Source organism: Cryptomeria japonica, chromosome 9, assembly GCF_030272615.1.
Source record: "Cryptomeria japonica chromosome 9, Sugi_1.0, whole genome shotgun sequence".
Lineage (NCBI taxonomy): Eukaryota > Viridiplantae > Streptophyta > Pinopsida > Cupressales > Cupressaceae > Cryptomeria > Cryptomeria japonica.
In genome coordinates, this window is record NC_081413.1 from 543,424,752 (window position 1) to 543,448,914 (window position 24,163).

Here is a 24,163-nt window from a genome sequence, read left to right on the forward strand (position 1 = left end):
GAAATCAAAGCATATAGATGTTATAACAAGAGATTGCATAGAATAGTAGAGAGTGATAATGTCAAAGTAGATGAGTTGAGCAAAAGTCAAATCAAAATTTATGAGAAGGAACCGTCAGTGGAAATGACTATATCTGAATCGGTAGCACCTTTACCAAAACAAAGAGTTGAATCAGTTACTCCGGCAACATCAAATAATTCTACAGTAACTGAAGAACAAGGAAGATGAACATAGACTCAGAAGACTCCTAGGTATGTGAGATTGAATTTTTCTAAAGATCAAATCATTGGGGATAAGAGCAATGGAGTGATGACAAGAAGAAGACTAGCAACTAATGAGGCACGTTTAATTTCATAAGTTGAACTGGTATCAGTAATTGAGACATGTAAAGATGAATTTTGGTTAAAAGCAATGGAAGAATAATTAGATCAGATTGAGAAAAATAACACATGGACTTTGGTTCCCGGACCTAAAAAAAAAAATGTTATTGGAACTAAATGGGGTTTTAGGAATAAATTTGGTGCAAGAGCACCCAGTTTTGGTTGCATTCTCAAAATTTTCAACAATTTTGGTGTGATTAGGTTCAAATGTATGTTTTCTTAGTTTGAAATGGCATCTCATAAGTGCATCGGGTTAACCTATTCCGATGGGTTGTTTACTGGTGAGTCATTGGGTATTGGAAGGAGTCGGTTCAAGTTACCCCGATGATCCGATGAGTTAGCATTGGCTTGGAGTGGAGTCATCAGGTATCGGCAAAAGATTTTTCTTGCTACACCGATGACCCGATGAGCCATCAGGAATCGGCAGGAGTTGTTTCACGCTACACTAATGTCTCGATGGGAGTTATCGTGTATCAGGGAGAATGGTTTCTTGTTATCCCACGGACCCGATAGGAAAATTCTTACCGATAACAAGTGAGCAAGTCTTGCGGCTTCCAAAAGGATCAGACGACTGTCGCTAGACTGTGATGACAAAATGATCGAAGATTATCTGCCATGATGTGGCAACCATCGGACCTGATAGGAAAGTGCTAGCCAAGAACAAGTGAGCAAGTCCTGTGGCTCCAAAAGGATCGGACAAGTGTCACTAGACTGCGACGGGAAAATGATCAAAGATTATCTGCCGCGACTTGGCGACCATGGTGGGACCCAGTGAAAAAGAAGAGCATTCTGGGCGGTTAGAGAATCCATGCTGAGATATCAGGGTAGATCCCTTGGAATAAATTAGTGAATGCCATGTGACAAAGCACAAAAGAGAGATCGAGTAGATCAGATGATCTGATTATCTTTTCGGTTATCTTCTCGAAGATCGGTAGAAACACCCAGCAAGTGGAGAAAGGCATCAGCTATCGGAGGAAGGGATTTCTTGCTATTTCAATGCTCGATGGAGAAATTGCAAAAGGTGAACATTGTCATTGGTCATCAGAAGTAAAGTTGTGAAGACTTCTCGATGACCCGATAGGAAGTGTAGAGCGCAGAAAGATGACATTGGCAGTTGGAAGCCAAGTTCTATGGCTACGTCGATGGACCGTTTTGTAACTATTTTTTAGTATGAAACCGTCCGTGTTTCACGACGGATGGAATGTTTAAAAGAACCAATAGGAATTTGTAAAGGGTTGGATTTTGGTTGTTAAAACATTGAAGCACTAAAAGAAATATGTACAGTTTGTTTTATGGTTTTCTATCGTTGTACTATTTATTTTGATTTACTTTTTCATTACAGATTTATAATTAAAGTTCCTTTTTGTTTTTCATTTCTATTTTGATCTCATTGTGTAAATATGGCTCTATCTTGAACCTCCACTGTGGGATCCACGCGACTATTGGAGTTCTTCAGGAAGAGCCAAAAATGTACAGTAGAAGTAGAGTAGTAGTTGAAGGAAGGAAATGACAATCACCATTTCTGCATACTGAACCTAGGCAAGCTTGACGGTAGTCCGGCTAGGTTTCAGTAATTGATTGAGACAACTTGTAGGGAAAGGAAATTGCTGAGAACTGGAAGAAGATCCAGAAGGCTACAAGCCTGAGATTGAAACATTGAGTAATCAAGAGGAAAGTTTGCTAAACCAAACAAGATGGGTGGTTTTGCAAAGAGTCTAGAATGAGAGTGTCCTTCACCCCTGCAAGGATATAGTGAGCGAGCTTACTTTGTGAGCTTGAGGTTGGTGTTAAGAAAACAAATGGTAGGGAAGCACCTAGAAGTCTAGAAGAGTAGACTTGGAACCCGGGAGGGGATAGAAACAAACCATCAAGAAATTTAATTGATGGTTAAATAGGAAATGCTCCCCATAAAAATTGAATGAGGATGGTCAAGTTATAAGGAATAAGGCTAGATTGGTTTGTAAAGGATATTCTCAGAAGGAAGGAATTGATTATGGAGAAACTTTTGCACTGGTAGCTAGGATTCAAGCTGTAGGATTATTTCTTGCCTATGCTACTTATAAAAACTACAAGGTTTATCAAATGGATGTTAAATGTGCATTCTTTAATGGGGATCTTGATGAGGAAGTTTATATTGAGCAACCTGATGGTTTTTCACTATCAGATGATACTGATATGGTTTGTAGGTTAAGGAAATCTTTATATGGATTGAAACAAGCACCTAGAGCTTGGTATACAATGTTGGATACATATATTTTGAAGCTTGGTTCTACTAAGGGTAGTGATGACAATAATTTATATTATAAAATCACTAATGATGATATATTAATTGTTGAAGTATTTGTTGATGACATTATTTTTAGAGGTGAAGATAAATTGTGCATAGAATTTTCTAAGAATATGGAGAAAGAATTTGAGATGTCTATGATTGGTGAGATGAAATTTTTCTTAGGTTTGTAGATTACTCAGACTGACAAAGGTATTTTTATCTGTCAAACTAAATATGCTAATGAATTGTTGAAGAAATTTGGTATGGGAGATTCTAAACCGGTAAGTACACCTATGATTACAAGTGAGAAATTGACAAGGAAAGATGTTTCTACACTGATAAATCCTACAAGATACAAATTTATGATTGGAGGTCTACTTTATTTGACTCAGATTAGGCCTGACATTATGAATTTTGTTTGTATCATTTCAAGATTTCAGAGGAATCCTAGAGAAAATTATGAGATGGCGGTGAAAAGGATTTTTAGATACTTGCAAGGTACATTAGAATATGGTTTGTGGTACCCTAAGGATGATAACTTTACTCTATATGCATATACAGATGTTGATTGGGATGGAGATGTTGATGACTAGAAAAGTACTTTTGGTGGAGCTTTGTTTCTTGGAAAGAAGTTGGTTTCATGGATCAGCAAGAAATAGTCATGTACTTCTTTATCTACTGTTGAAGCTGAGTATGTTGTTGCTACTACTAATTGTACACAAGTTTTATGGATGAAGCAAATGTTGAAGGATATAAAGGTGGATTGTGATGCACAGATAGTTATTCATTGTGATAACTATGTTGCTATTGATATATCAAAGAATCCAGTATTTCACTCTGATAAAAGACATATCTATTAAGTATAAATTTTTGAAGGAGAAGGTAGAAGCAAATGAAGTTAAATTGGTTTATGTGAACACTAAAGAGCAGATTGCAGACATTTTCACTAAACCTTTATCCAAGGAATCATTTGAGTACCTGAGAGACAGATTTGGGGTTTCTGCCCCTCCGACATCGACTTGATTGATATAGTTTGGAATCAATCCAACATACATTATCACAGATACTATTCCTTCTAACACTGATGAGGGATGCTACTGCTTAGGGGGAGTAGTCAGCTTTGAGATTCAGAGGCTTATATTCTTGCTTTGATATTTTTGTCAGATTTCTGGCATTGATGTCAAAGGGGGAGATATAGTGATGTGAAAAAGAAAGTCAGAACTTTATAGAGATATTATTCAAAGGGGGAGAGTTATTGATATTCATAGCTATATGTAGGAGATTGTTGGCTATCTTTCATAGGGGGACTTGTCTGTCATTTCTTGGTACTTAGATGTTTTTCACATCTAGTGTTGCCATCAATGCCAAAGGGGGAGATTGTTGGCCATTTGGTGTAATTGATTATGTGTTGCATTGATGTTTTGTCATTGATGTCAACACTAGCTAATTAGATGCTTTACCGACACCCTTCTGGTCCTGGTTGGTTGAGTGGTTTTTGGTTAACTTGATTCCAGCATGATCCAGTTGACTCTGGTATAATCTGGTGATGGAATTGGCTTGTTCATGATGATTATACTCATATTTGGTCAGTTGGTTTTGGTCTGGTGATTGGATGCTATCCTGCTTACTTAGAAGATTGGTTTCTAGTTCCGACGAGGGTTTCACTAGCAGAGCTTTTGGTGGAGATCTTTGATGCATTTCATAATTGGTGTTGGTACAACTTCTGATGGAGTTTTGGGATGCTATTGGTGATCATGTTTGAGACTTGGCATTTGGAGATCATTGTTGAAGCGTGTGGACCTATACTTGGTCTCGGTTGATCTAGGTTATGGACTTACATTGATGTAATATGTGGATAGGACCTATTGTTGTATTTCTGGGATGTCTTATGTGCTGGATATTATTTTCTTCGATCTAAGGCCGACATGGTTTGTAATTATGTAATTGATTTATTGTCTGGTAGCCAACCTAATTGTTTATGGTTGAGGGTTTGTATAAATAAGATGTAAGATCTCATTGTGGATTAGCATGGTTATTGTAAGATGTCGTGGTCAAGGAATGTAATGTGTGAATAATGTAATATCACTCTAGCAAAGGAGTTGGTCGATCATTGGAGATCAAATTGGGTCTGTGAAGAGGATTTTGTCTTCCGGTATTGAGCTTAATTGAAATTGTACTTAGGCATAGGAGATGCTATCTTTTGCAGTTCAACACTTCTTTGGATTGTAGTCTAGATTTGTATGTAGTTAGTGAGGCTCCTTTTGTGATGAGCAGTGTGCTCTAGACTAACTTAATTGGATTAACAGTTGATATTCCTGTATTATTTTTTTGGGTTCCAGTATTAAAATTTAAATTGCTAATGCTTCTGGTAATAAGTGAGAACTGATTCACCCCCCCCCCCTCTCATTTGTCTTCCGATTATCTAAACTGTCTAACAACAAAAATATGATTGGAGGTTTGTTATATTTGACTCAGACTATACCGGATATAATGAATGCAATTTGTATTGTATCAAGATATTAGAGTGATCCTAGAGAAAATCATGAGTGTGGTGAAAAAGTTTTTCAGGTATTTGTAGGGAACAACTGAATATGGTTTGTGTTATCCTAAAAATGATGAATTTACATTATGTGCATATACAAATGCAGATTGGACTGGAGATGTTGATGACCAGAAGAGAACATCTGGTGGAGCTTTTCTTTCTTAGAAAGAAACTTGTTTCATGGAACAGCAAAAAGCATTCATGTACTTCTTTATCTATTGTTGAAGTTGAGTATGTGGTTGCTGCTACTAATTGTACACAAGTTCTATGTATGAAGCAAATGTTGAAGGATATAAAAGTGGATTGTAATGAACCGGTAGTTATTCACTGTGATAACTTTGCTACTATTGATATATCAAAGAATCTGGTATTTGATTCTAAGACAAAGCACATATCTATCAAGTATAACTTTTTGAAGGAGAAGTTGGAAGCAAATGAAGTTAGATTGGTTTATGTGAACACTAAAGAGCCGATTGTAGATATCTTCACTAAAATTTTACCTAAAAACTCATTTGATTACTTCAAAGACAGATTGGGGGTTTTTGGTCCTCCGATAGAGACCTGAGCGATGCTAATTGGCATCAGTCTGGTATGCATTATTAGAACTATTACTCATTCCAGATTGATGTGGTGGTGCTACTATTCAGGGGGAGTAGTCAGCTGTAAGAATCAGAGTATCTATGGTTTTTCTTTGATATTTATGTCAGATCTTTGGCATTGATGTCAAAGGGGGAGAGTTATTCTTGTGAAAAACATAAGGGAGATATATATTCATTAGGGGAGTTTGGTTCAAAGCTTCATTGCTATATGATTTTGTGGGAGATTGTTGGATGTCTTCCATAAGGGGAGATTTGTTTGGCATTTCTTGGCACTTGGATGTTTTTCACATCTAGTGTTGTCATCAATGACAAAGGGGGAGATTGTTGGCAATTTGGAGGAATTGTTAATGTGTTGCATTGATGTTTTATCATTGATGGAAACACCAACTGTTTTGGTTGTTTATTGGTTTCCAGTTGGTTTTAGTAGAGTGGCTAGGTTATGATATTGATCTAGTATGATTTGGTTTGTGAAATTGATTTGGATCTGTCATTCATACTGTTAGGATGCGTATCATGAATAGTTGTTTTAGGATTTGATGACTTGGATACTATCATTTGTTCTAGTAAGCCTTTTGGTCACCGGTAAGGGTTTTACTAGCAGAGCTTTGTTGAAGATCTTTTGATGCACGTGATAACTGGTGTTGGTGCATCTTCTAGATGGTTCTCAAGATGTTGTTGGTTATCATGTTCACGTTCCTATTGATCAGTGGTGTTGGATTTGGTTTATGGTGACCTATTTTGGGTCCGATATTATCTAGGTTATGGACCGGTTTATGTAACGTGTTGGAGGATGTTCCTGATGCGTTATCGACGGGATTTAATGATTGGTTTACATTTTTTTTGGCCTAAGATGACTTGGTTGATAATTGGATTGTGGGTTTATGAACTTATTGTATTATCTTTTAGGTGGCCAGCCTATTGTTCAGGTCCTGAGTTGGTATAAATATGATGTAAGATCTCTTTGTAGATCATGGGAATGTAAGTGGGGAGATAAGACTATCTGTGTACGAATAATGATGTAATCATATGCAGAGGTTTTGGTTGATCATAGGTGATCGAATTGGTTTGGTAAGAGAGGTTTAAGACCTCTAGTACTGAGCTTAACTGAAATTGTTCTGAGGCATAGGAGATGCTATCTTTGCAGTTCACTCTTCTTTCCAGATTGTAGTCTGGATTTATTTTATAGTCAGTGAGGCTCCTTTTTGTGATGAGCAGTACACTCTAGGCTATTGGCCTTCTTGCATGTGCAAGCCCCTCATATTGTAATCATATACTTACTACAGAAGTATTATCTGATTATGGGTAGTCTTCACACCATGGTTTTTCCCTTTACCTATTTTTCCATGTATAAATCTTGGTGTCATGTGTTCTGGATGGATGGTAACTATTATGTGATTTATGTTTATGTTTAATTGCTATATCAATTATTTCGGTATTTGGTTTATGCATTTCGGTATTGGATTTGTATGTTTCCACAATAAGGATTTGAATGCTAAATTTATGTAGTTTGTTGATAACTGATTCACCCCCCCCCCCTCTCAGTTGTCCTCTGGTTGTTTGAGCTTGAAGTTGACAACAAAATTTTTGGGTTGAAGTTGTTGCCACTGATTGCTACTTGATTAATAAGTCTCCTACGTCAACTCTTGTTGATAAAACACCTATGGAACCATGGTCGGGTCACAAGCCTTCATTGAGACATCTTAGAGTTTTTGGTTGCAAGGCATATGCACATGTGCCAAAGGAGAAGCGGACAAAGTTGGAGAACAAGGTTGTGAAATGTATCTTCATCGGGTATAGTTATGATGTAAAAGGATACAAGATTTGGGACCCTATTGCACAAAAGGTAGTTCATAGTAGAAGTGTTATTTTTAGAGAAATTAAGTCTCCTTCTATTACATTGTAGCTAGAACAAACTAAAAAGGAAGATGTGATTCAATTTCCTTCTACACCTAATAGAGTTGAATCGAGACCCTTAGATAAGCAAGAAGTTGAGGAGAGCTCGTCTAGCTCTAAATCTTCAGAAGAGGAGGAAGAACCTCCAACTCAGCTTGTTCGAAGGTCTACAAGACATAGACAACCACTTGAAAGGTATTCACCTCATGATTGGAGATGTATTTTTGCTTTGAATACTAATGTGGATGAACCGAAATCTGTAGAAGAGGCAATAGGTATGAATGATGCAGAATCCTAGAAGATTGCTATGGAAGAAAAAATGACAACCTTGAAAAAGAATGATACATGGGATCTTGTACCATTTCCTAAAGGACGTAAGCCTGTTGGTTGCAAATGGGTGTTCAAGAAAAAGATTGGTTCAGATGGAAGCATTGAAAATTATAAAGCAAGGTTGGTTGCAAAAGGCTACTCTCAAGTTGAGGGTGTTGATTATGGTGAGATATTTTCTCTTGTTGCCAAAATGACATCCATTAGATTTTTTCTTTCTATTGTTGCTGCTTATGATTTAGAGGTTGAGAAAATGGATGTGAAAATTGCTTTCCTTCATGGTGATTTGGAGGAGGATATTTATATGACACAGCCAAAGCACTATGTGGTGAAAGGTAAAAGTAATTTGGTCTGTAAATTAAAGAAATATTTGTATGGCCTCAAACAGAGTCCTAGGATGCGGTACCATAAATTTGATACATATTTGTTGAGTTTGGGATTTGAGCATTCTAACTCAGATCATTGTGTTTATTATTAAATTGATGGTGATCATTTCCTATACATTGCATTGTATGTTGATGATATGTTATTCATTGGTAAAGGGAAAGGTATGATTTCAGAACTAAAGTCTTAGCTCGCTCCTAAATTTGAAATGAAAGAACTTGGTGCAGAGAAACACATTCTTAGGATGGAAATTAAAAGAGATAGAGTGAAAAGAAAGCTATGGCTAGGCCAGAGTAAGTATGTGAATTCAGTATTACAAAGTTTCAACATGCATGATTGCAGACCATTGTGTGTTCCTTTTGCAGTTCAAATGAAATTATCTTCTGCAGATTGTCCTACATCCCCATTAAAGATGGAAGACATGAGAAGAGTGCCTTACCAAAGTGCAGTTGGAGGTTTAATGTATGCTATGGTCTATTCTAGACCAGACATTGGTGAAGTAGTGGGAGTTTTGTCTAGATATATGTCTAATCCTGGTAGAGTTCATTGCGATACAGTCAAAAGAGTCTTCAAATATTTGAAGGGTACCTTAGAGCATTCTTTGTGTTATCATGGGTTATTCAGTTGGAGATGTGATTTCCCTTGATATTCATGGTTATGTGGATTCAAACTGGGCAGGTGATATTGATAGTAGAATATCCATGAGTACTTATGTGTTTACTTTATTTGGTGGTGCAATTAGTTGGATGCGTAAGCAATAGGTTGTAGTTGTTTTTTCCACTACTGAAGTAGAGTATATGACAACTACTCATGCTTGTAAAGAGGCCATTTGTCTTAAGAGACTATGTTCAGACATTGGAATAAAACAAGGAGCCATGACAGTTTATTGTGACAGTCAGAGCGTGATCTGCCTAACTAAGATCACGACATTTCATGCCCGAATCAAGCACATTGATGTTTAGTATCACTTTGTCAGAGATATGGGCGAAGATGGCAGGGTGAGGCTGGTTAAGATAGAAACTTTGATGAATGTTGTAGATTCTTTAACTAAGGCTTTTAGCACAGAGAAGTTCAGATGGTGCTCGGAGTCTATGTGTCTCATCGCCCCTAGAAATTGATTCATTGTGTTGATACTCCCTTTTCTTTTGCAAGGTGTTTGACAAATGGGAGATTTGTTGGGAAAATGGTGTCTCAACCTTACATTTACATGAGGTTTCTATTTATAGTAATTTTTCATTTGGGCATGAAATGGTGTGAAATTCTCCCCAAAGCTTCTTGTTGGCTAGATAAGCATTCTGGTAGTGTTACATCGCAAGATCATAGCTAGTTTTGAAGATATTAAATTTTTTGTTTTGGAGGGGTCCAATGAAAGGTTTAAATTTGATTTTGAGGACTTTAGAGGCCCTGAAATGCCCTGAAAAGTGGGTGTAAATGATGTAGAAATTTACAAGGCAACAAAGAACTTCATGAGATTTTTAGCGCTTCAAACAATTTGTCAATCGGATACACAGTTCTCAAGTTATGGCCTTTGGAAGTTTGTACTCCTGAAATAGGAAATATAAAATACATCAGACACATAAATGAGAGGTAAAAGGGAGGGACATATGTTGATGTGTGTTGTAACACGTCATAGGGCATCTAGAAGGGAGATAAGGTCGGCTATACCTTATTGGGTGGTTTTAGCCCATAGTTTTGTAATACAGTTTGATGGTTTCTTGTATTGTATCTCCTATATATGTGGTGCATGAGATAGAGGTTGTGTGTAAGAGTCTTGTGGCTATTTGAGTTACCTCTGAATCTTTGATTAGTGGTACTCCCGCGAAGAGCTTTCTCTGCAAGTATATTGTAATATGTTTTGATTGCTGAGTAATATATTGGGCGACTTTTAGAGTGTGGGTTTTTTCTCCCGGAAGGGTTTTCCCTACATAAATCACTGTGTTATGGTTTGAATGTTATTATATCTATTTATATTTTTTGTAACAGTTGTGATAATCTGTAAAACTTTTTGCATTACCCTCCTCTCAAGGTTAGTGTAGGAAGTTATGCTGCTACTTAACTTCCTTATATGTGAGCTAGAAGGATCTACAATTGATTTGACGTATGATTCAAGAGAACCCGTACTTGTTGTTTTAGTTGATCTTTTGTTTGTTTTTCCTTGTTTGTTTTTACAACAAGTATAGCCACATAGACTTGTAAATTATGAACAACTCCTCCATGCATCGTAGGAACCAAATCCACTCGAGTCACATTAAAGTCAACTTCATTGGCCTCATTGACATCTTTTTCGGCAATAGGTTGAGCTACTTTGACACATAAGTTTCTTGATGAAGGATTAATTTCCAACCTAGATGCAATCTTAGTTTTCTTTGGCATGGCTATCCTATAAAGCACATTTGCAACTGTATCAAAACTTGGAGCTATCAACTAGACAACCTCTTTTTTCTCTATAAACTCTATTGCAACCAAAAAGAGGAAGATGCTTGTAAAGGCTCTTAAATGTTGATGAGTGATGAACCCGATGGTGCTAAGGTCTTTGAAACAAATGGTACTTGAGCTCCAATATGAGTGACACCAATTTTAGCTTCTTCGTGAATAGAAAAATCATTATGCTGAGGTGATGTGATGATGATCGTGGGTGAAGTAGAAGGAATTTTTTGGTCATCTACATTGGGAGGATGTTGTGGAGTCATATATTCCATTTCAAATTTAATTTATAGTATGGGGTTCATTGTCCTTCCTCTTGTTTTTAATCTCTTCTTCTTGGTGACATGATCATCTTCGCATGCCTTTGTGAGATTTGTTCTTCTTTCTGGATCTTCATCATCACCACCTTCATTTGATGCACTTTGTTGTGAGTTCATAGTTGAAGTAGATCTTTGTAGGTTAGTAGGAGGGAAGAACTCTCTTGAGCATCATTCTTCTTTCTTGAAGTACTACCTTTTTTTGTAGGCTAAGTAGTTGTAGCTTCAATCATCTTATTCCTAACCCATTCTTTTTTTCTTTGGATCACATATGTTGTTCTTTCATGTATGCTTCTTATTTCAGGAAGTGACCAATTAATAGGTGGAAGAGGCATACTTGGATTTTTAAAAAATACAAGGAATCAACTAGATTTGACTCATCATCTTCAATGGTGTTTATATTTAGTTCTATTTTGAAATCAATTATTTTCTTGAATGTGAATCTCATCGAGTCTCTTCTTCGAACTTCAAAGTCATCTTCATAGACTTCCCCAAAATTCTCAATGTTGGGAAAATGATCAAGATGTAATCTTCTTGCAGTATATCTTTTACCATCAAAGGGAAATATCATGTTGTAGGGGTATAGATTAATCTTAGCTATTGACCTTTCAATATCTTGGGAATCTAAATTGGTCTTGCAACTATAGTAGCCAATGCTAATGGGAAAAGGAATTGTATTTTTTCTTCTATTTTTGCATGTCTTGTTGACTTGTGCAACTTGCCTGCATACCTCAATAAGAATCAATTTATCATCCACAAGCCTTGGAAGCTTAAGTGAAAATCTATCATATCCCCATTTCCAGATATATGTAAACGTTGGGAATTGTATGAAATAGCTTCCATATTGTTGTACTAATGTCGCTGCCTCTGGAGATATCCTGAGTCCAATATTTCCCTCAAGCTCTATTATTGTCAATATGATAAAAAGCATCATTAACTCTTCTAAAATGATGATAGATCTGCTCCAATTTTAATTGTGGGTAGTAATTATAAATTTGAGTTGTCTCATCATAAATACCCTTACTATTGTGTCCAGACCATCTTTTCATTCCAGCAATAACATAGAAGAGATATGATGTCATATAGAAAGAAGGATCAATTGATTATGTATGTTGCTGCTAATAATCTCTGCCTAATCAATAAACTAAATGCCTTCATATATGATGCTAATGAAGAGGAACATCCACCCTTCCAAATTATCTGAATCTTTGTTTCCCACTACCCGGTTTAAGAATATAACCATATTCGCAATATCTTCCACTAATAAGGAATTATGGATTGATTTGGGTAGATGCATTTTTTCTTGGTTTTAAAAATGAATTCCTAGCTATAGTGTCTAGGCATTGAGCTTCATTATTGAAAAAGTATCCTTCTGTATATTCCTTGTCATATACTCTCATACATTCTAATACCAAATCAGGACATCAGACAGATATTGGGTACCCTGCTACATTTGCCAAACCAATATCCAATAGCCTCTGAGTTGTTAGTGTCTTCTCTTTTCATTCCATTGACTTCTACAAGTCCTGGAGATTCACATTTCCCAACCTAGTGTTGGATATTTCAGGAAGTATGCATTTGAGGATTGGTACATAATCATGTCCCTGACATTTATACTTCATTGTGCTTAGTTAATTTTCACCAAATTCACTTGCATGCAAAAAGAAAATGACAGGGACTTTGATTAATGCTTATCTGTTTGACTCAAGTTTCAAAAATAGGCTTTACACCTACAAATTGCATTTGCCTGGAAGTCTCTAAACTCTGTTCAACAAATCAATTGTTCTGTATCTCATGTAAATATGCACTCGAAGGGAGACATCTTCTGGGGAATTGACCCGGAAGAATTCATGTACTCTATTTGTAATTATACATTTTGCATGCATTGACTACAAGTCTTACATGATCCTACATTTAATCAAACAAGTCTTTTGCATTGACTACATGATCCTACATTTTGCATGCATTGTCTATTGGAGAAGTTCCAACTATAATGCCTTGGTTTAGTCCATTACCTTTTTCCCAAATCTCCCAAAGCTGATTCAACAAATCCATTTTGTATGCATCATGCAATCATTTTAGTTCATGAGATGGCATCACTTTGAGGCATTTTGTCAAACAGTTCACGTACCTCATCTCAGCTTGCAAAGTTCGCATTTTTCAAACAATTCAAATGCCTTATCGATACTTGCACATATTGCACTCATGCCTATCATAGCACAAACAAAGTTACCTTCATTTGGTTAAAATATTATAAAGGATTTTTAACAAATCCAATTAGTACATAGTGGCAGGTATTATATTCCATGATATGACATATCTATGAGGCAAACAATCATGATGCTCTGTTTATGATTCCACAATTTGCATTCATATCTACCAGAGCATCTCCAACTATAATATTTGACAAAAATGCTAGCTTCTATGATGTCTATATGTTGTCCGAAGGCTACCATCTTATTGAGGTGTTCTCTGTCAAACAACTCCCATGGTTTTCATGCATGTTTAGAATGACACTTGTGACTACTTTTAAGGGTCAAGTTCAACAAAAGAAACACAATTGCTAATTTTATATTTTGGTTGCAGATAAATGATATCTCATTTTTTAATAGTCATTACATAAATATCCAAAACATAGGAATGTTCTACGATCTCCATTTACCAAGACAAATTCTACAACCTTGATAATGTTTAGCTTGTGGAACGATTTGGATGCTTTGTCTCTGCTTTCCATACTATCCATGCTTGTCTTTCAAAGGCATTTGCAACTATGACATTTAACCAATACTCATCCCTATACATCACATATTATTGCAGCATGGGACTACTTTTCAAATTGTTTTAGTTAGCATTACTAGAATTTCCTTAGCCCCTTCATCTATCGAGTGAATTATAAAAAATTCTCAACAAATCTACTTTGTGCAGGTTAAAGAAATTATGTCATTCCACGAGTTGAAATTTTTTTTTTATCAATAAAGGCAGAGCCAAATCCATATATTCATTTTCAAAAATTACAATGTATACATTCGAAAATCGAAGAGGATTTTAAACTTGATATTTGCAATTGAAACCATTCTCTAGATTTTGAAAGAGAATAAATTTCAAGGCAAAGCAAAAACCCTATACAATTTTCCCTTCGTTCCAAAAAACTATCAAAAAACTTCTGGCAACGAAGATCAAAATTATCTTTCGAAAATAAGTTTAGTAGCAGGTTTATCAGAGACTTTCTGAAGTATCTTATAATCAAGAAAAACTTAAAAAACCAAAAGCCAGCTATAGGCTTTAAAAGTTCAATCATTAAAAAACCAAAAAAATTAAAACCTATCTTTCAATTTTCATCAAGAGGCTCGGTTGGGGGAGTCTGGTTTTGCCTCTTCCCCGGCCTCTTCCATGAGTTGTAATTTGAATATAGTATTTTGTCAAACAATTCACCACCTTTGTTAATGGTTCTACATTTGCATGTATATCAACTACGCATTCATAATCATTTCATTCAGTCATCAAGATGGCATCTCCTTGAAAGATTTTGTCTATCAAGTAATTCACATTCTTCCTCTGAACTTCCATCCTTGAAAATGGTGCAGCCATTTATAGTTTATTTAACCTTTGAAAGCCTCCTCAACATATCATTTTGTGCACATCATGCAACAGAAGACCATTGCCAAGAGTTTCCTTATTGAACATTGCAGAGGACTGCAGTTTCCCAATCTCTTAAATGCTCTTGAAAAGTGGTTACAGGTTCTTTGAAATAACTTTTAAAACTCTTAACCGAACAAGTTGAAAAGTTAGGAAATCTGAGCAATTGAGCATAAGGTTAGATTTGCTCAAAAAAAATTTAGCAATCGTAATCTTTTAAAGGTTAGGATTTTGACTTTTCAAAGCAATGAGAATTGTGTAGGTTAGGATTGCTTAATTTTTGAGCATTTCTAATCATTTGGGAGGTTAGGAAATTCAAAATTTTGAGCATGTGAGTACATGGAGGTTAGAAAGTTGGATTTTTTTGGAGCAATGGAGCACAATGAGGGATAGGAAAAGTAAAATTAAATCCCTTTTAATAATTTCCCTTCCAAAACTATTATAAGAGGAAATAAACAAAGTTAATTTGAAAATATTAAAATTATAATTCAAATATTTCCCATTAAAACATAGTACCTTGGTTCGAAAAGACAATCATAACTTTTGACTGATAAATGGTTTGGTTTTGAAATATGATAGGATTATACATCATAGGACTCAAAGATGATGGCCTAAACTGAAACCATATTATTACATATCTTGAAGCTCACTCACATTATCTTCAATGCAAAGTTCAAATTTGAATTTTAAAAATTAAGACAACCCACTTCTTTCCATTTTTGTCCAATTTGACCCAATTTGACCCAATTTGACTTAATTTAACCAAATTGGGGTTTTTTAACTAATTTGGCCTCTTAAGTTTAATTAATTAATTAATTAACTAAACCCTCTTTTACTTACAATTCTTCTAAGTCCTAAATTAAAAAAATAATAATTTATTTATTTGCCACCTTTGTCAAGCAATAAATTAATAAATCATATTTATTAATTTATCATATTTATTAATTTATTAATTCTTTTGTTTTATCTTCTTATGCATAAATATTTAATAATTTTTTATTTTTAAATCTTCTCATTATATCCTCCTAATTTTTGAAAATGGGAAACTAATATCGTCTTAATAAATCTTAATAATATACTATTGCTTTTTCACCAATTAAAGTGATTAATATCTTTGTTTTTTAAATAAACTAGAAATTATTCATCTACAATATAATTGGTGTTATTAGAGCAAATTTATAGGAATGATAGATTTTATAGGCTTTTTTAAAAAAATCTTTATATTTTAAAAAAATGTCTATTTAAAATAACTTTTTTATTTTTTATTGATAATCTTGTAAATAAATTGATTTTTCTATATGAATATATATAAATTTCAATATATTTTTCTTAATTTTTGAAAATATAGATAAAAGAATCTATTAACTATTGTATAGGATTTGATTCACACTATTTAAATAAAATAAAATAAGTAACTAAACTATTTCATTACAAGCTTTACAAACAAATATTTCTATTAAAAAAAACAAACCCAATTATGTATCTTTTATAATTATAATTTTGTATATATTTTCTTTTGAAATCATTCTATTTTCATTAATAATCTTTTTGAAAATCATAATTTTCTTTTTAATCATTTTAAGATATACAATATAATGTTATAATATTTAATATTTTCACTATATTGTTTCTCTTATATAATTTTATAATTATTAATAGTTATTTTACTAATATCAATTATAATTAATATTATCTAAATATAATTAAAATATTATATAATGTTAAACTAATAAATAATAATTAATTTTATTATTATAATTATAATTTTATAGATTTTATTAAAAAAAAAAAATTGATCGGTAAAAGGCCAAGGCTTGGAAAATTTTATTAATTTTAAAAAATAATTACATCCTCCATTTAGTGTGGGCACCGGTAGGAAAGAATGGAGGAAGAAAACCTCCGGTCTCGCCCAGATCCCTTAGGGGTTCAGAATCTAATGATACAAAGAGTAGGAGAGACATAAGAGATATAGATACAATGCTCTCGGGTGGATCCCACCAACTGAGCTATAAGCCCAAGCAACAATTTTAAATCCTAGAGAGCTATATGAGCCAAGAAGATAACTGCTATGCCGATAAAAGCCTGGATCTTAACCTTAGGAAGCCTGATGCAGTAGTTCTGAGAGAGAAATAAAACCCAGGTTCTCTTGAGAATAGGCCTTACCAAGCTAATCAACTCCAACCTACATAATACCTTGCAGAAAGTACTCAACGAGAGGTTAGCAGAAAAGGCTAACCACATGTAAATTTCAACCTTCAAGATGAAAAATGCATAACTCCCTAGAAACTGTAGGAAACATTAGGAACCTACAAATCATATATGAAAGATATGAAGCCAACAATACTCTCCCCTCTTTTGCAGATAAATTTTAAGAAACCTCAAGAAAGCTATCTCCTCGCAGGAAAAGACATATATACAAGGAGAATCACTGAGCCAAGTTGTGCAAAGTTGCTACCAAAGACCATTTTATAGCCTTCCAAATACAGACAAGGACAAACATCTGACTAAATAATTTACTAGCTTTTAAAAGAAAATATCAACCGCGAGTTGCTAAGAAGGAGTCAAACATCAGCCTTAATATTCATAGAAAAAGAATTGATCATAAGAAGCCTACTGTAGAAAGCAGATAAATATATCTGAAAACTATATGGAAAAATGAGGAGAGAATGTATATATATAAAACATAAGTAAATAAATATACCTATATATGTATATAAACACACACACACACACACACACACACACACACACACACACACACACACACACACACACACACACACACACACACACACACACATACAGAAAGTGAGAATATATATGAAACTGATTATATATGTGTGTGTGTGAATATATATATATATATATATATATATATATATATATATATATATATATATATATATGTATGTATGTATGTATGTATGTATGTATATATGTATATATCTACATATGTATGTATATACATACATATATATACATATACATACATATGTATGTATATATATATATATGTATGTATGTATGTATGTATGTATGTATGTATGTATGTATGTATATGTATGTATGTATGTATGTATATATATGTATGTATGTATGTATATATATATATATATAATATATATATATATATATATATGTATATGTGTGTGTGTGTGTGTAGAGTATCCGAGTAACTGAGAATATTTAAATAAGCTAAGATCTCAAAACATAACTGGATGAAGCTTAGACTGAGGTTTAAATAGTAGATATACGAGAAAGAACAATAAACTTAACCCCAAAACCATAAACCAAGTCTAGATTTACGACAAGACCTGGGAGAGGAAACGTCCCTATAGTTTTAGAGAGTATCTATCGATAGCTAGAGGGTATAGTGAGAGATAGCTCCTCAAGAAAGGGAGCAAACTAGATCCATATTATAGACAAAAAGGAACACGAGGCATGAAAACGTGCCTTCTTGCAATAGAAGCCTCATCCTCTCCTTCCCCACTCCTGAGGAGCCATGGCTCTTGAGCTAGCTGGCAAATCTGCAGAGGGGGAGGAAGGGGAGGGAGGAATTGTCACCTCGTCTGGGACCACTGCAATATTATCTGCTTCAAGATAATTAACAAACCATTTGTTGCACGAAGGCTTTTTAACCTGCAAGAGCCATAAAAGGAAGAAAAAATTCCTGCTCCTGATTGGGCTATAGGCTTCAAAAGCCAGAGGATCTTCTATAGTCAGAATAGGGTATCACAACACCGTCTTAATAAGGATATCGTAATCACGAGGCTTCGGAGCTGTGAGATCTTCATCAATGTGTCGGTATATGTGTAAAGTATGATGACATGATGATATTGTATGTTGTCATTGATGTCAATATGTTGAAGAGTAAACCAGTATATTGAAGTAAGCAACTTGCAAGAGAACCGGTATGATGTTGTGAACCAGTATATGTGCAAAAGTGAAGCGGTATGTCTATCCAAGTGAACCGGTATATGGAATATTTTAGATCAAGGTTTCATATGGTATGACTATCGGTTGGTAGTCTTAGCTTCAGGGTTTCTAGTTGAACTGTTCTATGCCTGTGTGATTCAACTGATGACATCGTGTGATGAGTTAGCATTGTCATGAAGAACAGATTGTGTTGCCACGTCAGCCTTGTGCGCATGAAGGATCTTGCATGAAGGAGATTGATCCTATCTACCTCAGGAATGTGCGAAGTCTCTGTAAACGGTGGAGAACGCGTGATGGGTTATCAGTCTCCAAGAAGCGGTGAAGAACGAATGATGGAGAACGTCTTGAGATCTATTCAAGATTGTTGTAGTCAATGCAATATGTTCAACGGTTAGGATTGAATCGACTGAATTGCTTCACCTCAATTTTTAGGGTTTAGGGTTTATCCTACCGACCTATCTATTTCCTATAAGGTCGATGTTGATTTTCATGTTGAGGTTGTTGGCAAATGTTGTGTGTGTATTTAAGTGCAAAGATATGTGATTCTTACCAGACTAGATAAGAGAATAGATACCTGCAGAGTGTGACTGCAGAAGGAAGGAACTAAAGTGGATCTGCATTGGCATTGAAGTGTTGTTACCAGATCATTGTAATACCTGTTGACCTCTAACCACTTCTGTTACTATTTACTAAGTTGTCATTAGTTTTATGTCCAAAGTCATCCTATATACTCTAGTTGGTTAATACTACCAAAATATTCAATCAGTAAGCACTAAAGTAGTCGGTTACAAAAGAAAGGAGTCACAAAGTTAAGTATACATCGAGCTGTCTAACGAGTAACGTTCTATGTCTACCAAGTAACAAAGAAGATATACCGAGTAATCTGCACTGAGTAGAAACATGTTACCAGATTCAATGAACTTGGACACATATGTGGAAACGTGTTACAAGAATTGAGGAACAAAGAATCGTTATCCCATACGAAATTGCAATTCAAGATTTTGTATGATTTTGAGGAAGTTTATCCAATGAAATAATTTCTATGTTTATTCATTCGATGAATCTTGTTTGTAAGATCGAAGCATGAACAGATCACCATCCCAGAGATCTATTTATACAGAATGATTTGAGAATAAAAAAGAGAGACATGTGTGATAGAAGAGTTAAAAAGGAAAATCATAAGAGGACACATTGAGTTGTGACTGCTACGACTGACAGAGATATTCATGGGTCACTGAGAAAGTCTTCAGAGAACAGTTTAAGGGATAGAGTAAACAGAAGGGTTTACTGAGTTGATTTATCATTACCAAGGTATGATATGAGCAAGGTAATTTCATATTGAGCACATAGAATCTGCTATAACATTTCAGATGTAAAGTTGCAGATATTTGTAAAGATTTTATTGAATCATTTGAGTTGTAATAGAAACCTTTAACAGGGTAAAAGACTCTAACAAAGTCTATAAATTGTAAAGCCTTTAACCAAATGCGGCATTTTGTATAAGTGTTGTAAAAATCATTTAGCAAGGTAGATCTAAAGATCTTGATACTCCTAACAGGGTAAGCTATTAGAAATAGCTAAACATGTATCTCTAACCAAGCAACCTTTATTATTGCAGTAGTGAAGTTGTGGGTGCCATCCCCACCACAGTTTTTCTCTCTAACAAAGAGTTTCTGCATAACCAAAATATTTGTGTTATGGAGTGAAATGTGTATGAATGTTATTTCTATAATTATGTGTTAGCTTTATATTATGAGATCAACAGTTTACAATTTATGTTTATCAGTAAGATTGTTTTTGGAGAAAAGCTTTGAAGTACTGATTCACCCCCCCCCTCTCAGTACATTAGCTTTCTTTGTTGGACCTAACAATTGGTATCAGAGCTTCAATCTTAGAAAAGGGTTTAACAGCCTAAAGAGAAAGATCTTATCAATGGAAGGCTACAAACAATCTCAGAGAATTGTGAATCTTCAAGAAGAATTGGATCATGCTAATCAAGTGATTGCAGATATGCAAAGACAAATGCAAAGATCACTGAAAGTCAGAAGAAGGTTGTCTGATGATTTACAGGACTCACAAGAGTTGGTGGAACAAATTGAGACATCATCTGAGAATAGTATATCAGAAGAGACTGAAGAAATGATTGGAGAACTAAAAGAAAAGAACAAAGCACTAACAGTTGAAAGCAATAAAAAGAGAAGATGAGCATTTCAGTACACCGTTGACTTAAAATATTGATGCATTAAGAACAGCTGAGGATAACATAAGAGACATGGAAAGGTAAAAACAACAGCTAGAAGCATTGGTGTCTGAAAAGAATGATGAAATCACAAGAATGACTGGAATTCAACATAATCTTTCTGATCAATTGGGTTATGCACATCATGAAGCAAATCTAAAAGAAAATGAGAATCAAGCATTGAAACTTGAATTATCAAGATTGACCAATGAACTTGAAGTAGAGAAATAAAAAGAAACATTGAAGAAAAGTTATGAAGCATCAAGGATGTTGGATGAGCAACTAAATATAAGAAGACCCAACAAAGATGCAGGAATCGGTTACAAAGAAAAAAACTCTACCGAGAAAGGGATCAACACCACCGAGAGAGGGGAATCATCAAAGCAAGCTGGAAACAAGGAGAACATCAAAGGAAAGAAGCCTATTTGCAACTACTGTGGAAAACAAGGACATACTCCCAACATGTGCCAAATCAAAAAAGGTAAGCAACCGAATGTCACTAGGTCTGATGGTTATTGTTACAATTGCAATAAGTATGGTCACACATCTAAACAATGTAGGACAAAGTCTGCTAGCAATTTTCAGAAGGCAAAATTCAAGGGGTTTTGCAAAAACTGTAATAGATATGGTCACAGTACCGAGAAGTGTTAGTTTAAACAGAAAAACTATATGAGGTCTTCACACTGAGCAAATATTAGAAGCTACCGAACTCACACAGATCTTAACCGATAGTATACTGCAGTACCATGGGATTACAATACAAGAATATGGTGTGAATGTTGTGGAAGATATGGACATATAAGTGCCAACTGCATGATAAGGTTTGGAATGAACAACTGAAGATCATGGAGAAATCCTGGAATGACATGCTTTCATTGTCATAAAGTTGGACACTTGGCTAAAGATTGCAGAGATCAACCCAGAGGAGATACTAAAGAGATAAAAATCAAACTACAGAAAATCTGGAAAAAGAAGGAAATTGAGTCAAAAAATGAAGAAAGCACCTTACCTACCGAGTTAGGTGCATCTACTTCGAATTAATCAGTAAAGGTATGAAGGGATTGCATTCTCTCAAGGTTAGATCTTAATAGTTCCTATTTTATCATATACTTAATTTCAAAATCTGCATAGCTAAGATGCATTAGCAAGTTTGAAATTCTATCTAGTCTTTTGGAGTACTAGAGAAGTCAGTAAGTGCAGGAAGCCTGTCTAGTTGGTAAAAGCGTAAAAGGAAGTTAATCGGTTTAGTGGAATCGAGTGCATTTAATGTTTTCTTACCTAACTGCACAAAGCCCGATAAGGTAAAATTTGTACTTAAAGTTCTTCGCACGGTCATTTTACACTTACCAATTATCAAAGAGCAGAGCTAAGCGATTCAAAGGCGATCAATCATCTCCCGACCGAATTTCAAGGTATTTATACAGCAATCTCAAATGCATTTTTAAGCCAGTTAACCGGTCAATATCAGTTGTGAACATCTGCATTGTATGTACTAAGTCGAAAGCATTTTTTGGTTAGTTAAAACCCTAAGCTCTTTCGTTAGTAGAAATCCAAGTTTGAAATGGCTCCTAAGTTACAGAAACCTATTGTAGTTGAGACTATTTGAGAAGCCCTCACTAAAGTATACCTTACCTCCCAAAGTTGCATCTGAACCCAATAGAAAACTGCATTTTCTCTTATTCCGGATAGGGTTCTATTGGTTGAAGATGTCAGATTCTACACTAAGTGTCGTGTTGAAGAGCTAGGTCATACTGAGATCAAGGACATGTATGATGAGTTATGCACCGATGGAATCCTAGATAGCAAGTATGAGCATATCAAAGTCAAGGGATTGACCGAAGCCCTAACCTACCCTCGAGTTTTCAAACCCCAATGGGTTAAATTTTTTTTGAGCAGAGTTCATGATGACTTTATGTGGTTAGAGGAGCAACTGTTCAAAATCACCAAGAAGATCATTCACATAATAACCCGATACCCTATATACGACCATGCCCGAGCACAGAAAATGATATCACAGAAGGAATTAATAACTTTAACTGGAGTTGAGTCTGATTGTAGAGGTCTTAAATTGAATAATGTTACAGATGCAGAGCTAAAGTTTGCAATTAGAGTCATCGGTTATTGTTTCTTTCAATCGGCAAGAGAAAATAGTGTACCATGTGCAGCTGTAGATTTGGCCTACAAGATTGTGAAAAAGGGTATGAAGATTGATCTATGTGAAGTGTTGTTGAAAAACCTATTTGAAAATATCAACACTATAAGGAAACCTAAGAAGAATAACTCGGCAAACACACTAAAGTTTGGGTCACTCTTAGTGTGCATGTTTTTTTATTTTCAAACATTCTTCCCATCAGTCGGTAACATAGTTTGGGAGTTACACCGACCAATCACCCATCAAATAAATGACTTTATCAATCAGTTAGGTGATAATTTCAATGAGATAATGGATGATTACTTCAACAAATTTCAAGAAAAGATGCATAACAGGTACAGAATCCCACCTCAGTTAGTGGAAAATTATAAGGATGATATATGTTTTGAAGTGGACACCGACTATTGTTATGTCAATCCAGTAGATCCTAGAACTCAATCTCTATCGTCCATGGGTTATGAGATGGATCTTGATATTTCTCAACAATAGATAGATGCCTTTTTGACACTTCCTAGGCATGCTACCAAAATCAGATATGGTACCTATGAAGAGGTAAAAGAAAAAGTAAAAATGAGCATAGTAGTACCGAAGGCTACAAGAAAAGCCACTAAAATGATAAAAGACTTAACTAGGAAATTTCGAGAAGGTTCTACCTCCACACCTACTAAGCCAACAGGTAGGAAAGATGATCAACTTTCAATTGAGGAAGACTCTGAAGCTCGGGAAGCAGCCATCACTCTGAGCACCAAGTTGCCAAAGGGCAAAATATTGAAAAGAAAGAAACAAGATACACCTAAGGTATCACCGACTCCACCACTGAAACAACCTAACACTAGATCATTTGCAGTGTCACCCAGTAAGAGGCAGAAAAATGTTGAATTGCCTAAAGTTACAAAGACTTATAGAAAGTCGACTAGGAGACTCATTTTGAATAAGGAGTCAAGTGACACAGAATCTGAAGACAAAAATAAATTTCAGATTGTTAAAAGCACAAAGGAAGATGTACACAGTGTTGACAACTTTTGTGCCAAATTGAAACAATATGGAGGACTCAGGTCATTCAGG